Source organism: Ictidomys tridecemlineatus, chromosome 2 (genome assembly GCF_052094955.1).
Source record: "Ictidomys tridecemlineatus isolate mIctTri1 chromosome 2, mIctTri1.hap1, whole genome shotgun sequence".
NCBI lineage: Eukaryota > Metazoa > Chordata > Mammalia > Rodentia > Sciuridae > Ictidomys > Ictidomys tridecemlineatus.
Genome location: NC_135478.1, coordinates 188128966 through 188146930, shown reverse-complemented (window position 1 = coordinate 188146930; position 17965 = coordinate 188128966). Strand labels below are relative to the sequence as shown.

The 17965-nt window shown below is 33.5% G+C and overlaps 1 protein-coding gene across 1 annotated transcript in view; it reads left to right on the top strand.

The window, feature by feature from the left end:
- Window positions 1–17965, top strand: part of Cftr (CF transmembrane conductance regulator) — a 153250-nt gene that overhangs the window by 59317 nt on the left and 75968 nt on the right. The gene's annotated exons all lie outside the window — the stretch shown is intronic.

Sequence of the window (17965 nt, the reverse complement as noted above, 5' to 3'; positions counted from 1 at the left end):
AAGAAGCTTGTAAATACATCAAATAGATGAAAGTTACTTTCTAAATGATAGACTAATTTGGTCACATTAAAAACTCTTCATGAAGTGGTAAGAATTGTATTCACACATCAGTGATAAATATCTTCAGTGTACTTTTATATGGCATGTGTTTTTGCTCCAAATTTACATAAGAGGATTTTAACAATTTTAATAACACCATCACCTAATGAAATGAATATTAATCTGATAGTAGAGAATTAAAGACAAAATTACCTTTTTTTTTGGTACCAGGGATTAAACCCCAGAGGTTCCTAATCACTGAGCCACATCCTAACCCTTTTTTATATTTTATTTAGAGACAGGGTCTCGCTGAGTTGCTTAGGACCTGGCTAAGCAGCTGAGGCTGGCTTTGAACTCTCAATCCTTCTGGTTCAGCCTTCTGGGATTTGAGGCATGGGCCATTGTGCTTGGCCAAAATGATATTAAATTTTTTTCTTTGACTTTGGACATAGAACTATATAATCTTTTGATATAATCCCTTGTGACTGAAATTCTCTAAAACAAAGTAAAGATGATGCTGTTGTTTTAGTTCCTAAGAATTGAGTAATTGGCTACTTATTTGGAAATTACATAAAGTATTTCATATTCCAAATGAAGCCAATATATAGATCTTAAAATTGTTTGATGCTGGGTTCAATAATTATTTATGTTAACATTAGGCCAGAGAATATATTATTATGAGGTTTATTGGAAATATTACTTCAATAGTAAATGTACAAATATGTCACAATGAATAATCCCACTATTATGTATAAATATAATGCATCAATAATTTTTTAATGAAATACTTGGTATCTTTGATAGATGACATTTGACACTAATGCATTCATTTATATCACCTTCTATGAAACAAATTGCAATGGAACTTAAAGTACAGTATACAAAATATGGAAAAAAGCTGCCTGTAGATTAGAGAGAGCTGTGAACTGGTGTAAGGGGCTCTCCATGGGTGCACTGACTTATTCAACAGCAGTTTTCTTAAAATTCTAATTCTTTTATTTTCTGTCTACTCTGAGAGCTTAATGAAAAGAAAAGCTATCCTATAAAAGTATTAAATTTGTCTTGAAGATGTCCATCATCCTCAAAAGTCCTTCATTCAGGAATAGTTTTTCAGAGCCCAGATGATAGAACATTCTGGACTTTTTAATTAAAAAAATGAAGTGTTTCTAAAGAACACAGATATTTATCTGGAAGGCAGCAGGGATGTTGGTAATAAATTATTTATTTACAAGTAGAAAGTGTTAGAAGATTCCTGGTAGATTTTATTTTTTTGCTTTGAATATAAATTTTACTACAGAAATTATTTTATAAATAGTGGTTTGAGCCTCCCAAGTAAACAAAATATATTTAGCCCAAATATAGCTTAGGCATATTACTAGTAATAAATTCAGAGCTATGGGTCTCTCATTCATGAAGTGAGCATTTGCCAACTTTGGAATACTGTACTAGCCCCTGGGTACTAAATTAAATACAACAATCTATTTTTGAAAGGTTTGTAGCAGATTGCTCTGTATTAATAAGGAAGGATTATATGGTATGTGACTTGTACCTCAATAAGCTATTGAAAATAATGAAAAGAAGAAGAAACAACAGGACATATTTTTCCTTTTTTTCTGAGTGCATGGCCAGCGTTAGTTTTTTAAAGCATATTCACAGGTTATACTACTACCACACCTCTCTAAAAGATACCCTTTATCCATTACTAATCAATTCATATTTCTTGTTCCTAATTTTACGTCCTTCCATCCTGGGCAACTACTAATCTAATTTCTGTCTCTATCAATTTGTCTGTTCTTAACATTTCACATAAATGAAAATGTGCGATAGATCTTCTGTGTCTAAACAAACTTTTAAAGTAGAGAAGGTAATGTCTGCATTTAGCAAACACATATTAAGACTTGCTAAACTTCATACAGTGTAGCAGGATTGGGAGATGAATATGGATGAAAATAGAACATGATTTGTTTCAGGAGTTGATGAACTAGGGGGAAGAGAGAAACATATTAATAAAGAATCTTATTAGTGGGCTGGGATTGTGGTTAGTGATAGAGTACTCACCTAGCATGCATGAGGCACTGGGTTCGATCGTCAGCACCACATAAATGTAAAATAATGATATTGTGTCCACTTAAAACTAAAAAAAAATATATATTAAGAAAAGAATCTTATTAGTACCCTAATACAAATTGAAAGAGAAATTTTTTGTAGAAATGAAATCTTGGTGTAGTTTTGATTTGCATTTTCATTTTGATTGCTAAAGATATTAAACATTTATTTTCATCATCAATGTGAATTTTGCTGCTGACAAAACTGGCTATAAGAGAAATTATAAAGATGTTCATTTATAAATATGGTAGTTGGTCTGCATGACCCAATCCACAAAAGTTGGGATGTTCTCTGTAAGAAACCAATGGCTTTCTGGAAGAGAAAAGAGAGAGAGAGAGAGAAAGAGAGAGAGAGAGAGAGAGAGAGAGAGAGAGAGAGAGAGAGAGAGAGAGAGAGAGAGAGAGAGGGAGAGAGGAGAGAGAGAGAGAGAGAGAGAGAGAGAGAGAGAGAGAGAGAGAGAGAGAGACAAGATGGCATAAGATCTTGAAAGTTTCGATTGATGGCACATTTGTTCCACATGAAGAAATAATGATGGGTTTGGAAAGTGATCCTACTTTCTATGTCAATTTGCTTGTGTGGTTATCTCAGACTCTGTTCACTGTCATGGAAGCAGGGGGGACATAAATTGAAAGTATTATCATCCCCCCTCTGTCCAAGGGCTTATAGATTGATTTTGGGGGAAATGAACATTAAGGGCCTATTTCAACATGATTCCAATCATGATTTGAATGATTTGAATCATGTTGAAATACTCTTAAATTACTGCAGAATCCCAGTAGCTTGTAGCCTGCTTGAGCTATCCCCAAAAGTGGAGACTTTGAAGGATGAGTCAAAGGTAGGAAGCATATTCTGGATAGAGGAAACTGTATGAACAGAAATAGAGAACATAAAGTCACTTAGTTTGTTCAGGGAGCTTCAAGCATATTGATAAAACCAGAGTGTAATGCAGAAACAATGACTGGGCAAGAATGGAGTTAGAGAGCCATATCATGGACACCAGTCTCAGAAATTTGGTCTTGGAGAGTTTTAAGTAGGGGAACAATGTAATCCCTTTGAAGTTTAGGTATATCACTTTGACTGTGACAATGAGGAGCAGAATTAAAATGTTTGTGGAGTAGCAAAAAAGAATAGGTCTTAAAACCTGAAAGACCAGGTTACTAAAGAAAGTCATTTTACCTTGCTATATACTGACTTTTATGCTCTACAACACTAAGTGAACTACATCTTTTGTGGAGTTTTGTGGGTTTTTCTGGCACACAGAAAGTTCTTAATGAATAAAATAGCTATGATTATTATTGCCAGTACTATTTGCTGCTCCGACTAGGTGTAACCCACTTCAGTAATGCTCATGATAAATAAGAAGAAATAAAAATTAAGCAGAGGAATTGTGAGATACCAAGGAATATCATATTTATGTACTATTTAAATCAATACGGAAAGATATCAGGAAAATGGCCTTTCAGGGAAGAGTGAGTTGTTTCCTCAAGAAATTAGAGGAACAGAGGAATTGGTTCAAGATTAAGGATTTCTTGTACAATAGGAATCAAAGAGGGCGACAGGTAAATAGGCTATGGGTTCAGAAAGGAAGGACAAACTGAGATATCTGATCAAGGCAGGGAAATCACAAGTTTAGTTGAGAAAGAACCAATGGAGGATGTCACTGGGTGGGATTTAATAAATAATGACTATGATTATTTTTGAAATGTATAATCTCAATTATACATTTCAAAAATGTATGCATTTTTGTTCTTTTTTCTTCTTTGCCTAAAGTGTCAAGATATATTTGTTTGTTTTTTTATTTCAAAGAATCCCTAAATCTTTGCTCCTTTCTGTCAAGCTGATTATTGCAACTGTATTTTGCCTTCTTATTCCCTCTATGATAGGCAAAAACACCCAGGAATTTATTAAATTACTTGTCCTTCAAACTAGCAAATGTAGTGTACATAATGAGTAAATTAATATATGCCATTTTCTTCTCTGTGTTGAATGTTTCATATATGTTGTTCTTATCTATCCAAATAAAAGGAAAATTCCTCTGGAACAGCAACTCCAAAGACATTATTATGGTTTATTCTACATAGTACATTGATAGAATAGTAAATTTTTATTGGATAATTATTTTGGAAATGTTTTGAAGTTGCATGTTGCCTACAAGGATTTTGCTTAGAAAATGTTCTTCTGTGTGCCTCACACCCTTGGAGCTTGAGAAGATTATTACATGACAGCACATGATTGATAGGACTAACACAAACATAACTGGAGGTTTTCTCTACCTTCACAGTCAAAAATCAGAAGTTTTCCTTATTTTCAGTAACTTGAGGATTTTTATTTTTTTGTATTTTTGTTTATTATATAAATATTCTCTACTTTGATAAAGTTCAGTTATAATCTCCATAATATACAATCCCTGTGTGCCAAATGAAGATTTTATATTTTAAGTGCAGAGTAATTTTGATCACTGGAAAAGGAGGTACTTACAGAGTCCTTGGTAATGGGCTTAATGATCCCTAAATATAATCTTTATGTTGTCCCTGTCTCCAAACATTCATGATTAAATCTGTTTTCATTTTGAATGAAAAAGCTGGTCTGTTTCTTAATGTGTTACACCTAGACTTGGAATTGGTGAGGAGAACTGAATATTCTCTTCCTCATTTTTTTTGTTTTTGTTTTTGTTCAGCCCTAATATCTTCAGAGCTCTTGTGTTTGTAATGATGCTCAGTGTCACAGGAGTAGGCAGGTTTGTGTAAATTTGTCTAGATAGGGAAAAGCATGCATAACATATTTCACATAGTTTTCTGATTTCAGTTTGTTGTTGGAAATTATTCACTCAGTAAGATACCTTAAAGACTTTATCACAGGGAAGGGCATAGAGATAGTTCTATGATGATGGAATAATTTGTAACATGCAGCCACAGATGGGCAAGCCATGTTCAGATTCTTTTCCTTTCCCTCCTTTTTGAAAATATCTCCATGTCCTGCTTTATAAGACCTACTTTGAACTTCAATTGCACCAGTGTGGATTCCTAGGAAAATTTATAATTATTTTAAAAATATTATTTTGCATCCCTGTGGCTATTAACTTATTCTCCCATATTTTTCCCCATGTACAAAAACTATCTTTAGAGTCTTCCTAAACATTTGTGGCTACTGTAACCAGCACTAGAGACTTTACTAGCTTAAAAAGAGGAACCAACTTAATTGAGTCCTGGTTAACGTACTTCTCTCTTATAAAATTATAGTCATATTTCACTATTGAGCGAGAGATAAAGAGAGAAGAGACACACTATTCAATGCCCTTTTTATTTCCAGAACACCACTTCTCCTGCATGTCACCTTTATCACATTCTACCACAGAGCTCCATAGCTGAGAGGAAGAGAACTCTAGGCAGCCAGTGTTTGGGTAATGAGTAATTGGACTGTCTTTATTCAGTGACTCACTCTCTTATAAGAGTACCTGGACCTGGAGAAGTAATTGGTTTTTATGATAGTGTGTGGTGGGGTACATGGGTAGGGAGTGTGAGAAGGAGGTCAGGGGCTTGGGTTATGTAATTCGTATTCACAAAGTTGTTGCGATACTTTTGAAACCACAAAATGATCTTCATTATCTGCCATGACAGCCATTACATATGCATTGTAATAAAAATATTTACTGTGTGTTGAAAAAGGTAAACTCTGCATATGTTTTTTATTTCAATGTTCCTTGAGAGTTTTCAGATTTAAGTTACAAGAAAAAAATTGAGAGGGAAGTTGGCAAGAATTAACTAAAAGGGAAAAAAAAAACTTGGGAGGGAATTTGGCAAGGAATATGAAAAACCTCGGGAGGGAAGTAGGCAAAGAAATGAGTTAATGACTGTTCTGGAAAATAAATTCCATCATGCAGATACCACATGACTAATTGAATTTGAATTTGACCTCTGGATCTTCAGGTCTGGCAAAACTAACCTGTAGGAGCTTGAGGCTTAACCTTTAAATGGTCAACCCACCACTGTAGGAGAATTCACAATTTTTCAATTGGAATAACTGAAACGATAAAGGTGCTATAGGAATTAGCATTTACATTTAGTATCAGCTAAGAAATAATGGATATCTCAAAAGGATATTTGAAATACATTGAACTAAGTCACCTGAACCAGAATAAATCACATTGACTCTACCTTGAACTAACTTTAATTTTCCACTGATAGATAATAAAGTTTGAAGCATTAATACTTATTTAGTATAATATGGAACTAGAATATTTATTTTGTAAAACTATTTAACCAGAATCAAACAAGAATGCCATAGAGTTTCATGAACTAAATTGCTACCTTGCTTCATTTGAGTCATGGAAGTTAAATATAAATATTAGCATCTATGAACAGAGTACACGTGTCAGTATTGTGCTAAGCACTTTATATGAATTGATCCATGGAACCCTCACTTTCAGTTATGTAGTGTCAACTTTGCATAGAGTTTGTAGTCCAAGTGGAAATGTGCTGATTCCAAAAGTGTGAGCTATATATTAGGGGTTAAGATGAAAATCCTAGAGCTAATTATTAGGTTAACAAATGAGAGTTCTTACGTCTCTAAAACCAAAATAGCCCTGAGACTGCCCCTCCTACTAAGATTTGGGCAAATCAACAGAATGGTAGTATACAAATATAATTATAACTGTCTGGGACCAAAGTATCCTACGATAATGAAATTAGGGCACTAAAGCCAGACCTAAATATTTAAAACACAAAATAAAAAATCATGAAGTTTACAAAGAGCAAAGCTGTATTATAAAAAGTGTATATATACATATGCCTGATGTTTCAATCAGTTGAAGAATTAGGATTCTAAACTCAAATAGTTTTACATATTTTAGATATATGTAAATTAAGAAAATCTTACCCTTGTTTTTTAATAGACCTTAGACATAGAAGCATCCTCAATAATCCCTAGCTGAACTTAAAATCAGTATCTGGTTCTGGGCTTCTCATTATGTTTTGACCTTATTGCCACAGAGAAATGTTCATAAAGACCTTCCCAAGAAGGAAATTTGGTGTTTCTAAAAATGAGTACAAGACTTTTCTAAACAAAACAGCTCTTTAATGAAAGATTGTATTATCATTATTGCCTTTCAGAACCACATCTATAATACCAACTTTTAGTTTACAGGGTTAAATAAATCTTTGGTTCAAATTTGATGAATTAAAAATTTGTTTCAATAAATATTTGTTGAGCTCCTATTCTAAACAGTTCTGTGTTAACTCTAGATCTACCTGTAAATATAACAAGGACCCCTGTCTATCATGAGGTTTTGGCTTACAGATATTTAGGGAGAGAAAAAAAAACAAATATGATGCCAAGTTTGTAAAAATTCAATTTTAAAATTTATTTAATTATTTTTTGAATTTTCCCAGCTTTATTGAGGTATAATTGACACATAAAATTGTATATATTTGACATGTACAATGTGATGTGTTGATGTACATATGCATTGTGAAATGAGTACCACAAGCAAGCTAGTTAATATATCCACCAATCACGTAGTTGTCATTTGTGCATGTATGTATGTGTAGTGAGAACATTTAAGATTTGTAATTTTCAAGTATGTAATATATTATTATTAACTATAGTCACAGTGCTGTACAATATATCTCCAGAAATTATTCATCCCATTTAACTGAAACATTGTACCCTTTGATCAACACCTTCCCATTCTCCTCCCCTGCCTGTGTCAGGTTTCTATTATGGGCAGTTGGGTAGACAGCAATAGCATTGGCTGAAGTATGTTGGTAAGGTGAAAACCAGGTGCTTCTTTTTGGAATGCTGAAGTAATTAGGGAACTCTGGAGAGGACCTATGGGTCTAGATCTTTGGTGTTGGAGCTGGACATGAGGGAGCTCTTACCCTGTGGATTGGAAATGGTATTATAACAGTAGATGATGTCACCAAAACAAGTATAGTGTGAGAAGACTGGACTGAGGACAGAATACCAATATTTGTGAGGTATTAGAGTGAAAGGGGTCCATGGAGGACATGGAGGGTAAGACTGACAGGGGATGGATCTAGGAGAAGGGGTGACTATGGAAGGGAAGGAAAGAGAATATATTTTAAGTAATAGGGAATGCTTAATAGTGGCATCTTCTTTGGAGATGTCAAGTGAGATTTGTAAGAAATTATTAGATTCATTTTTTTAAAATTTTCCAAAACTTGTACAAAACAATAGAAAAGAAATGGATAATCTAACATTAAAAATGAACAATGTACATGAGCAGAAATTTTATTAAGATATATAAAAAATGCTCAATCAGATTAATAATTAAATTAAAACATCAACATGCCTGAATGACAATAGAAGGGAGGCTTATGAGAGGGAGCAGTTGAAGATTCAGTGCAGAAGAGAAAAGGTTGACTTACACATAGCATGAGGAGGCCCAAACCATAGAACATGTTCAGAGGTCTAGACTCAGGCAGGTGCATGGAGCCCACTTCTTATGAGTTAGAATGGATAAAGAAAAGTCCTTGTGGATGCAAATTTGAGGTAGGGTGTATTGGGAAATTGAGTGAGTTCATATTCAGTCATTTATTAAAAAATGTTTATTGAGCTACTTCTGTGTGTCAAGAATTGTTTTAGAAGTTGAAAAGGTAGTACCTCCTCTTATGAAGCTTACATTCCACTTAGAGGAGACAATTTATAATAGTTTATAACAAAACTATTATAAACTGTTTATAATAAAAAATCAATAATACTTTCTTTCTAGTGATGGTACAGTAAAAACAAGTAAAAGATAGTGATGTATGGAGTGAGAAGGAAAATGCTTCACTGGACCTCATCCTTCTACTCCAACATCTGAGCTACTATTTCTCTTCATTTATGTCTTAAAGGTAGTACGCATCACATGATCATAATCATCTCCCTAATGAAAATGCTGATGTTTATCCTCATGCTTCCTAGAAAACAAAAACAAACAAACAATAAAAAAGGTAGAAAGACAGAAGGTCTTCCACTTCACTTTCAGGTTCCTTCCATTTCACTTTCACACGTTATAAAATTGGTGAAATCCAATTTTCATATAGAACTCTAGCAACAGAGGAGTCTGGGAAACTCAGTGTTGAATATTCTAACCCTATTTTTGGGGGGTTTGGCTAACTTCACTTAGCATTATCTTCTCCAACACCATCCATTTATCTGCAAATGGCATGATTTTATTCTCTTTTATTGCTGATTAATATTCCATTGTGTATATATGCCACATTTTTTTTTATCCATTCATCTACTGAAGGGCATCTAGGTTGGTTCCACAGTTTAGCTATTGTGAATTGTGCTGCTGTAAACATTGAGGTGGCTATGTCCCTGTAATATGCTGTTTTTAAATCCTTTGAGTATAGACCAAGGAAAGGGGTAGCTGGGTCAAATGGTGGTTCCATTCCCCATTTTCCAAGGAATCTCCATACTGCTGTGCTTTATGAGTGTAATAAGAATTGTAATGCATTCTTCTGCCATTTATTCTTAAAAATTCAATTTAAAAAAAACCATTTTAACGCTGGTGCACAGGAAAGTACCCTGGGAGGGGAGTGAGTGGATCTTTAATCTGCAGTAGCTTTTCTTTACTGGGGATGTGCCATAACCTAAATAGTATTTTAGGAAGGTTAATATATAATCAGTATGTTAACTAAAAAATAATTAAGATGTTATGGTTAGATGTGTATGAAAGACTGTTATCTCATATTAAAGAAAAAGAGAAATTGACAGAACCAGCAACATAATCCAAGTCTTCTATTTATCTTTTTATATGGTCTATTAGTGCTGCATATTTGAAAATAAACTCCTGGACTAATGAGTTATCCTTTGACATTATTGATTTTAAGTTAGAATTTCATGCTAGTTAGTTTCATAATGATTACAATAGTATTAAACCATTAGGACTATGAAAATGCCATTTGCAAAGGAGATTATGATAACAAAGATTAGTAAACTATGTGTATTGAGAATTCCATGGCATAGTTTTGAAAAATATTTGTAGCATATTTATTTTCATGAAAGTGACACATTGAAGTTACCACAATACTGAGTAAGTATATCTGGGGAAAACTACCCACCTATTCTAACATATTGGAAATTTAAATAAGTCAGGAATTTTCTTTCAAGATCTGCTCCCAAATTATATTCTATTTTCCTCTCCCTTTGGGGAAGAATCTCTTCTTCATGCCTCATAACCTTAAATTTAAAATATGGAAGTCTGCGAGCAGGTGGACAGTCATCACAGGGCTAAAGCCTGTTCAGGGCAAGCTGAGCAGCTCCTAGTTCAAAGTCAGCTCTTGAGAGAACAAGGAATATCAGAGGTAATGGATGGGTAAGGGTGAAGCCCATCTGCTACTCCTCCCAAGGAACTGAATTCTAAAGCAGGAGGCTTAGTGACTAGGGAACTGGAAAAGATTTGAGGAAATTTAGACTAGAACCAAGTTCAAGATAACACAGTAATGTTCTAGTGAAGTACTGAGAAGAGCTCTTTTTCACACATTAGATCTGTCCCAGCATTTTGGGTAGGCAGACCTAAAGGAGATAGTTAAGGAATTAGCAGCCCCTAAATATCTGTTCCTGGACTAGATGGATCAAATCATCCCTCAAAACTTTAAGAATTAATCTAGATTTTTAAAGGGAATTTGAGATGTGAAATCATGGTGTTCAGTAATCTATAGTTAAATCAGTCTACAGTCAGGCCAGAATAAAGTAAGAAAGATTGTTTCAGTTATCTTTTTGTGTGTGTTTCATATAACAGTTTTCATTTAATACTCTAGCTGCTGAGAAGTCCAGGAAAACTAAAGCTTAGTGTTCTTGTCCTTGGGGACATGTATCCTATCCTAAACATCTTAAATCACTGTACTCTACAGCTTTTCTTTCAAAAGTGTTCAAGTAAATTCAAATACACACCTTTGTACCGAAGAGATATAGAGATATTAGTAGAGTTGCATATATACACACAGGTTACACATACAACAAACACATAAACAGGAGTTTAACATTGGTAACAAAAGTACTATAACATTCATTTTTGTAGTTTTGTTGATTCCAGCAAAAAATGTATTCAATTTTAGTTTTTCTGCTATGAATTTGGCTAGTGACCATCAGTGAAGGAAAATCTTCATTTTTCAAGTTGATTAAGAAGTCTTACTTCTCATACTGTATAGCAGGGTTTAATCTTCAACCAATATTTCTATTTACAGCTCTTTATATTCAATCTTAAGTTAACAAATTACCTTACCCTTATAAATAAAACATCAATTTTATTCATTCTTTTATGGTACTGGGGAATGAACCCAAGGGTGCTCTACCAGGTACCCCGCCCCTTTTATTTTGAGACAGGATCTCATCAAGTTGTTGAGTCCGGCCTTGAACTTGCAATCCTCCTGCTGTAGTCTTCTGAGTATGTGGGATTACAGATGTGCACCACTGCATCCAGCTTAGAACTTCAATTTTAATTTGTGAATTCATTAGTTGGAATTCATAATGATTATGACAGTATTAAACCACTAAGACTAAGAAGTTACCATTTGTAAAGGATATTATCATACCAAAGATTATGATAACAAACTGCTATGGAAGTTTGCCCCTCTCCCTTGTATATATATTTGTACAGATGCATGCTTACACAATAGCTATGTGAAAAAAAAGCTTAATTCATTTTTTTCTCTTTCAAGTACATTTCTGGCTTTTATACTCTCTATCCTTCTCTTCTATCTTCCTGTTTCCTTTACTCCTATGATACATCTCTCTTCTCTTGCCCAATTTCCTTGTACATGAAGCATGATACACATTCAGTAGTTTTTAAATATTAATAACAATGGCATTAACCAGCCAATGACTCACTCTTAAAGAGGTGCATTAATTAATATATTAAATGGCAATTCTCTCCCTGTACCCCTAACTTCTCACCCTCCTCCCCTGCCACAAGCATCTGTATTGTCAAGGTTGTTCTAAAAGTGATAAGCTAGCCATAAAATAAGTTTTATGGTGTTTTCCTACCTTCAAAGTTTCAGGAAGCGCAAATGTACTCAGTAAATATTGCAAAACCACACAGGCCTATTAAATATAACACCCTACTGTTTTTTTAAAGTTCTTGTTTTCTCTCTCCTTCATCTCTCTCTCTCTCTAATAATACCATATATCATTGCTCTGCTGTATGTTCAATTCAGAGTTAATGAGCATTATATTAGCAGTTCCTTCTGAACAACTTCATGTTTGTTTGGTCCAGTTGAATAATGTTAGAATGATAAAATAGTATTTTTTTAAAAAAAGTAAAATTGAAAACGGACTCATAGTGAGGTAGGGAGAGGAAGCATGGGAGGAATAGACAAACTCTAGATAGGGCAGAGGGGTGGGAGGGGAAGGGGGGGCCAGGGGGTTAGCAATGATGGTGGAATGTGATGGACATCATTATCCAAAGTACATGTATGAAGACATGAATTGGTGTGAACATACTTTATATACAAACAGAGATATGAAATGTTGTGTTTTATACGTATAATAATAATTGTGATGTATTCTGCTGTCATGTATTTAAAAAATAAAAGCAATTAAAAAGGAAAGAAAAAAGAAAATATGTGAAAAGGGCACATATCACATTGGATATGTTATACACTCCTTAATAATAAAACAAGTTAATCTTTATTGCATACTTATTATATTATTACTTTGACCTGCTCTAGTACTCTTTATCTAAGTATTTTCAGGTGTTTTACAATGTCAAACAAACACAGTGTTGCATGCACAGAATCCTTTGAAGTTGATATTTGCCTTTCTGATCAGCATGTTGTAAAGGAAGTCAACCCAGACAGCAAGTATCTAGATAAACACCTCATGCCCTGGTGGGCATCATCATTACAGGGAATACGTAGATTCATGGGCCATGTCCACATTCTTCTGAGTGAAAATAGGTACAGCATTAAAAAACAAACAAACAAAAAACTCCCAAGTGATTCTGATAACATGCCTAAGAACCATACCTTAAGGACTAACAATCTAGATATTTGATTTTATCCTTAGAAAAACTATGCTGAGGAAATGGAAATGAAATTATTGTGAAAATATGAATATTAAATATGTCTCTTTCAAAGAAAAATTAATCACAGAAATTTAAGAATTTTATTTGTGACTATATGTTTATTTTTTCATTAAAACATCCTAGTAGTTTGATTTTTAATAAGAGTTTAAATCATATTTAGTGTATTAATTCCAATGGATGATTTCCCCCCACAATTTTTGTGGGTAGCTCTTAAGGAACTCAAATTAATTTGCAGTGCAAGCAAAGAGAAAATATATTTTTTTTCTCTATGTGTAAGGCTTCTCTTAGTGGTACATGCCCTTATATGGCCTTTTAAAAAACTTGTAATAGCACCAAGCATCATTAACTCTTTTTAAATTATAACTTACATCATAATGAAAATTTACTGTAAAGTCTAAAACCAACACCCTTTAGATAAATATATTACCAGATTTGAGTGCCCTTAGTAATCAGCAAAGATAAATGTTTAACAGTGCATACAAGACAGAGTGCTTTATGTTAAATCAAATAGAGAAAGCCAAACACTAATAAAGAAATCTGCAAATGAACAATAAACTAGGTAATCAGAACATGTACTCATATTAATAGCAGGATATTGGTATTATTAATGTGTTTGGTTTGAAAATAATGGACTTAATCACAGTTTTCCATGCCCCCACTATATGGTTTCATTTCAGTCTCAACAATTTCATATTAATTATGATCTCTGAGATACATATTAAGTTATCCAAACGTATACATTTCCCTTAACAAATGATTTCAGTTCAGAAAAAGAAGCCAGACACTTGGCACAGAACATCAAATCTTTTCAGATGCAGGAATTTATTATTTCCATACTTTTGAAGGTCATTATTCATACTTTTTTTAATTGTTGGTCGTTCAAAACATTATTCATACTTTTAAAAGGTAATGCTACTAATGTGTATTCTAGACAGGAAACTTTCCCAGCATCCCTATTTTCTTAACTACATTGTTAGGGGTCTACACAATTCCTAATAGGACTCTGTCCTTGTCATCATCATTCTGGAACAGAACTCCAAGCTTTGTCAGTTGCCATTATGAATGAACTATGTACTTTTCCAATCTACTTAAATTATTTTACAACCATATATACATATGGTTATCTATGGACAATATTTAGTAGTTTTGTTTGTGCTGCTTTAAAATTTATGCATGTGGTATAATTTGTGTACATCATCCTTTCCCTTGCTTCTTGGCTCTTATTGTCTTTTTGAGATCTAACTGATATATAGAAATCTATTTCATTGCTTTTTTGCACCACTGTGTTGTACTCATAGTTCATTGCATTTTATTTTATTGACGAACATTTAGGTTGTTTAATACTGAAACGAAAATCTTTGTAAGATTTTTTTTGGCATAAAATCCTTTCAGTGGAATTGCAGGTCACAGGAGAATACACAAATTTAAATTTCATTAAGTACTACCAAATTAAACTTTAAAGCAGCTAAACCTATGTATAGCACTACCAACCTTTATTGCTCATATCTTTGAAAGTTCCTGTTATTGATTTTAATTGTTGAAACTTTGATTTCTCTTTCTTTACCTCTTTCATTCTGATTTGCAGTTCTGTGATTACATGAGAGATTATACATTTTTCATGTTTGTTAACCATTCCAATTTCATTTTCTTTGCTATTTGTGTGTGTGTGTGTGTGTGTGTGTGTGTGTGTGTGTGTGTGTGCATGTAAGTTATTGTGGTGGCCATGAAGTGTGTCTTACCAACCTCTGCTACAGGGTACATAATTACAAGAAGGCTCCAGTTATGTATCGAAGTCCTTCACTGAGTTTATCATGAGACTACTTCTTTCACATGAATGAATGAGTGTGTGGGGATATAAAAGCATATCTGTAATGTGAGATGCAAGACTTTATTGGCTAATTTTTGGCTCACAGATTTCCAACCCTTCCTTAGACTGAAAAGGAATTCTAATTGCCCAGTCCAACTTTCTGTTCCTTTTTCCTTCGCTTGAGATCTCACAGTCTTCCCTGCCTATCTCCATGTTTCCTTTTACACAAGTATTTCTCCTAATAATATCCTTTCACATTTAGTACCATTTGGTATCTATGTTTATCAGGTATATTGGTCTCTAGTTTTCATTCCTTGATGTTTCCTTATCTAGTTTTGGTATCAGAGTAATATTGGTTTCATATAATAAATTTGGGAGTCTTCACTCCCTTTCTATGAATTTGAGGAGGATTGGTTTTCAGTTCTTCTTTTAAAGGTTCTGGTAGAATTCAACTGAAAATTTATCTGGTCCTGGAATTTTCTTTGTTTAAAAGCTTTTCATTACTGCTTCAACCTTTTTGTTTGTATGTCCTCTTGGTTCAGTCTGGTTAGGTCATATGTGTTTAGAAATTAATCAAGATCTTCTGGATTTTCTAATTTATTGGAATACAGGTTTTCAAAATAGTTCTGTGGATTTCTGAAATGTCTGTGGTGATATCTCCTTTTCTGTTTGAAAGTCCAAGACTATATACATAATAATTTCAACAACAGTTCATCTGGCAACTTTGTGCAAACCTGGGTCTTATACCCATGCCTTTTGACTCTAAGTCTAGAGCTTTTTCCATTGATCATCCATCATAAAGTACTTATAATAACATTCTAATTAAGGCTGTGTAATTCAATGTAAAGAATCTGCTTTTCCTCTAATGGGAGACTAGGGCATATTATCACACTGTGTGGCATTCTACTCAAGGCAAAAGGGGAATGTCATATTCAGATCATTGACAAAGATCTTATTTAAAAACTGCAAAGCTCACCAATGTTTGAGTGTATATTATGTACCAATTTCTTTATATTAAGCTCATTTTTAACCACTGTTAAAGGAAGATACTGCTATATTATCCCCATTTTATAAATTGAGAAATGAGATCCAAAACAGATTTGCCTCAAGCCATTTGTTAGTTGATAATGGAGACAGGACTAGAAAAGAAGTCATTTTGTTCTCTGGTTGCCACATATATTTTCTATTTTGTTTAAAGTTTTATTTTATAATCTAAAATATTTTGTTTAAATTATCATATTTTATTTCATTGTTTTGTATTTAGTGAATATTTTGACTTCTTTAAAATACAGATATTATATAATCTCCTAAGGGAGAATTTTGGCTTATAATAACCTTTTGTTTATACTATCTTAAGAAAATTAATGTAATAAAATTATATTTGTTGTCTTTGAGCATTTAAATTCAGCAGGGATATTTACTAAAGTGTAGATTGTAGTTCCTTATCTTTATTTTGTTTTTGTCTCTTCCTCTTCAGTTTTCTTATCTCTTTTATTCTGCCAATATCCTTTTGCTTTTTTAAAATATATATCTACTCCTTTTGACAATTTTTTCATGTCCAATTTCCTTTCTCTTCTCTGTATGCCTTTCTTTGTTTTTCTTTCCTTTTTGTTTGCAGATTGCTAGGGGCTAGCTCCTTCTGTTTGTATTGCTGTTTTGGTATGTGATCTATTAGAGAAGTATTTCTTGGGAAATCAGGATCTCCAGAACATGGTGGGATTCACTCCCCACCTCCTCACCCAAAATACATAGAGAGATAGATACATTTCTTTATTTGTGACTTAATGACTGAGTCACCTCCCTTCCCATCTCTCTTCCTTTCATCATCTTTTATTCTATAAATCTTTATTAAATGCTTGCATCATGCTGGGAATTTTCATCTCTTGAATCCATAATCCATTCTCTGAATTTCACAGTGTCATAATCATACTCTCAGGATAAGTAATGATACTTTGAGTTTAATTTTTAAAAATTTAAACTGATTTAACTTGTACTATGTTGAACTTATATTTGAAAATAAAGAAAATGTAATTTCAGCAATTTCTGAACAAAACCTCATAACAAAAATAGCAAGGCTTTTAAAATATATTAGAAAACTTACCTCTTTTATAAAAGATTGCTCTTAACCTAATCATATGAGAATGATTTTTTTCTTTTTTCCCTCCCTCTTTTCCCCCTTCATTCCTCCCTCCTTCCCTCCCCCCTCTAAAAGCTTTAAAGAGATTTTTTTAAAAATTTTTAAATGAAATGGATTTGGAGGAAGAAAAACATGAGGGCAGGGGTGAAGAAATAAACATGTAAGCTGGCTTGCTACTTTCAATAAAAATTAAAGAAAAAAAAACTTAAAGGCTTAAAAACCTAGATGTTCATGAAAGTGCTCCTCTAGTAGAGCTAAAGATTTCAGTCACAAGTGTGAGATTTGGCTGCGATTCTTTTTATTTGGATGGAACCATAGGTATGTGGCCCAACTTACGAGCTGATAAACTAAATGACCAACTAAATGACTTGGATTTGAAATAATTGACCACTAGTCCAGATAGAAGGCAACAAGAGTACTTGCTTTCACATATCTAATTATCTCTGAAGGTCCTCTTTATATGCAGGGCTGTATGGGTCTTGATGTTCTCTCTGTTATATTCATTTCCCCAGCACCTATGTGTCAGATTCCACAAAATCCTGCTGCATCTTCTCAAACTTCCAGTATTTTTGATCCCAAGCTTTTAGTCACCTGAAGTCAGAAATGTTGATAGCAACAGTTCCTTGAAGGCAGTGACTACTAGCATGGTTCTAGCCTGCAGGAGCTGCCAAGTACTTCTTAACACAAGTGATCATTAATGAATTTATCTGCTTTGTGTTTGGAGTTGTGTGTGAGGTTCTACTTAATTTCATATGGTAGACAACAGGAATAGATGAATAATAAAAATAACCTTGCTAATGCTTTAAATACAGATATCACTGATGAATTATTTCTGCATTGCAAA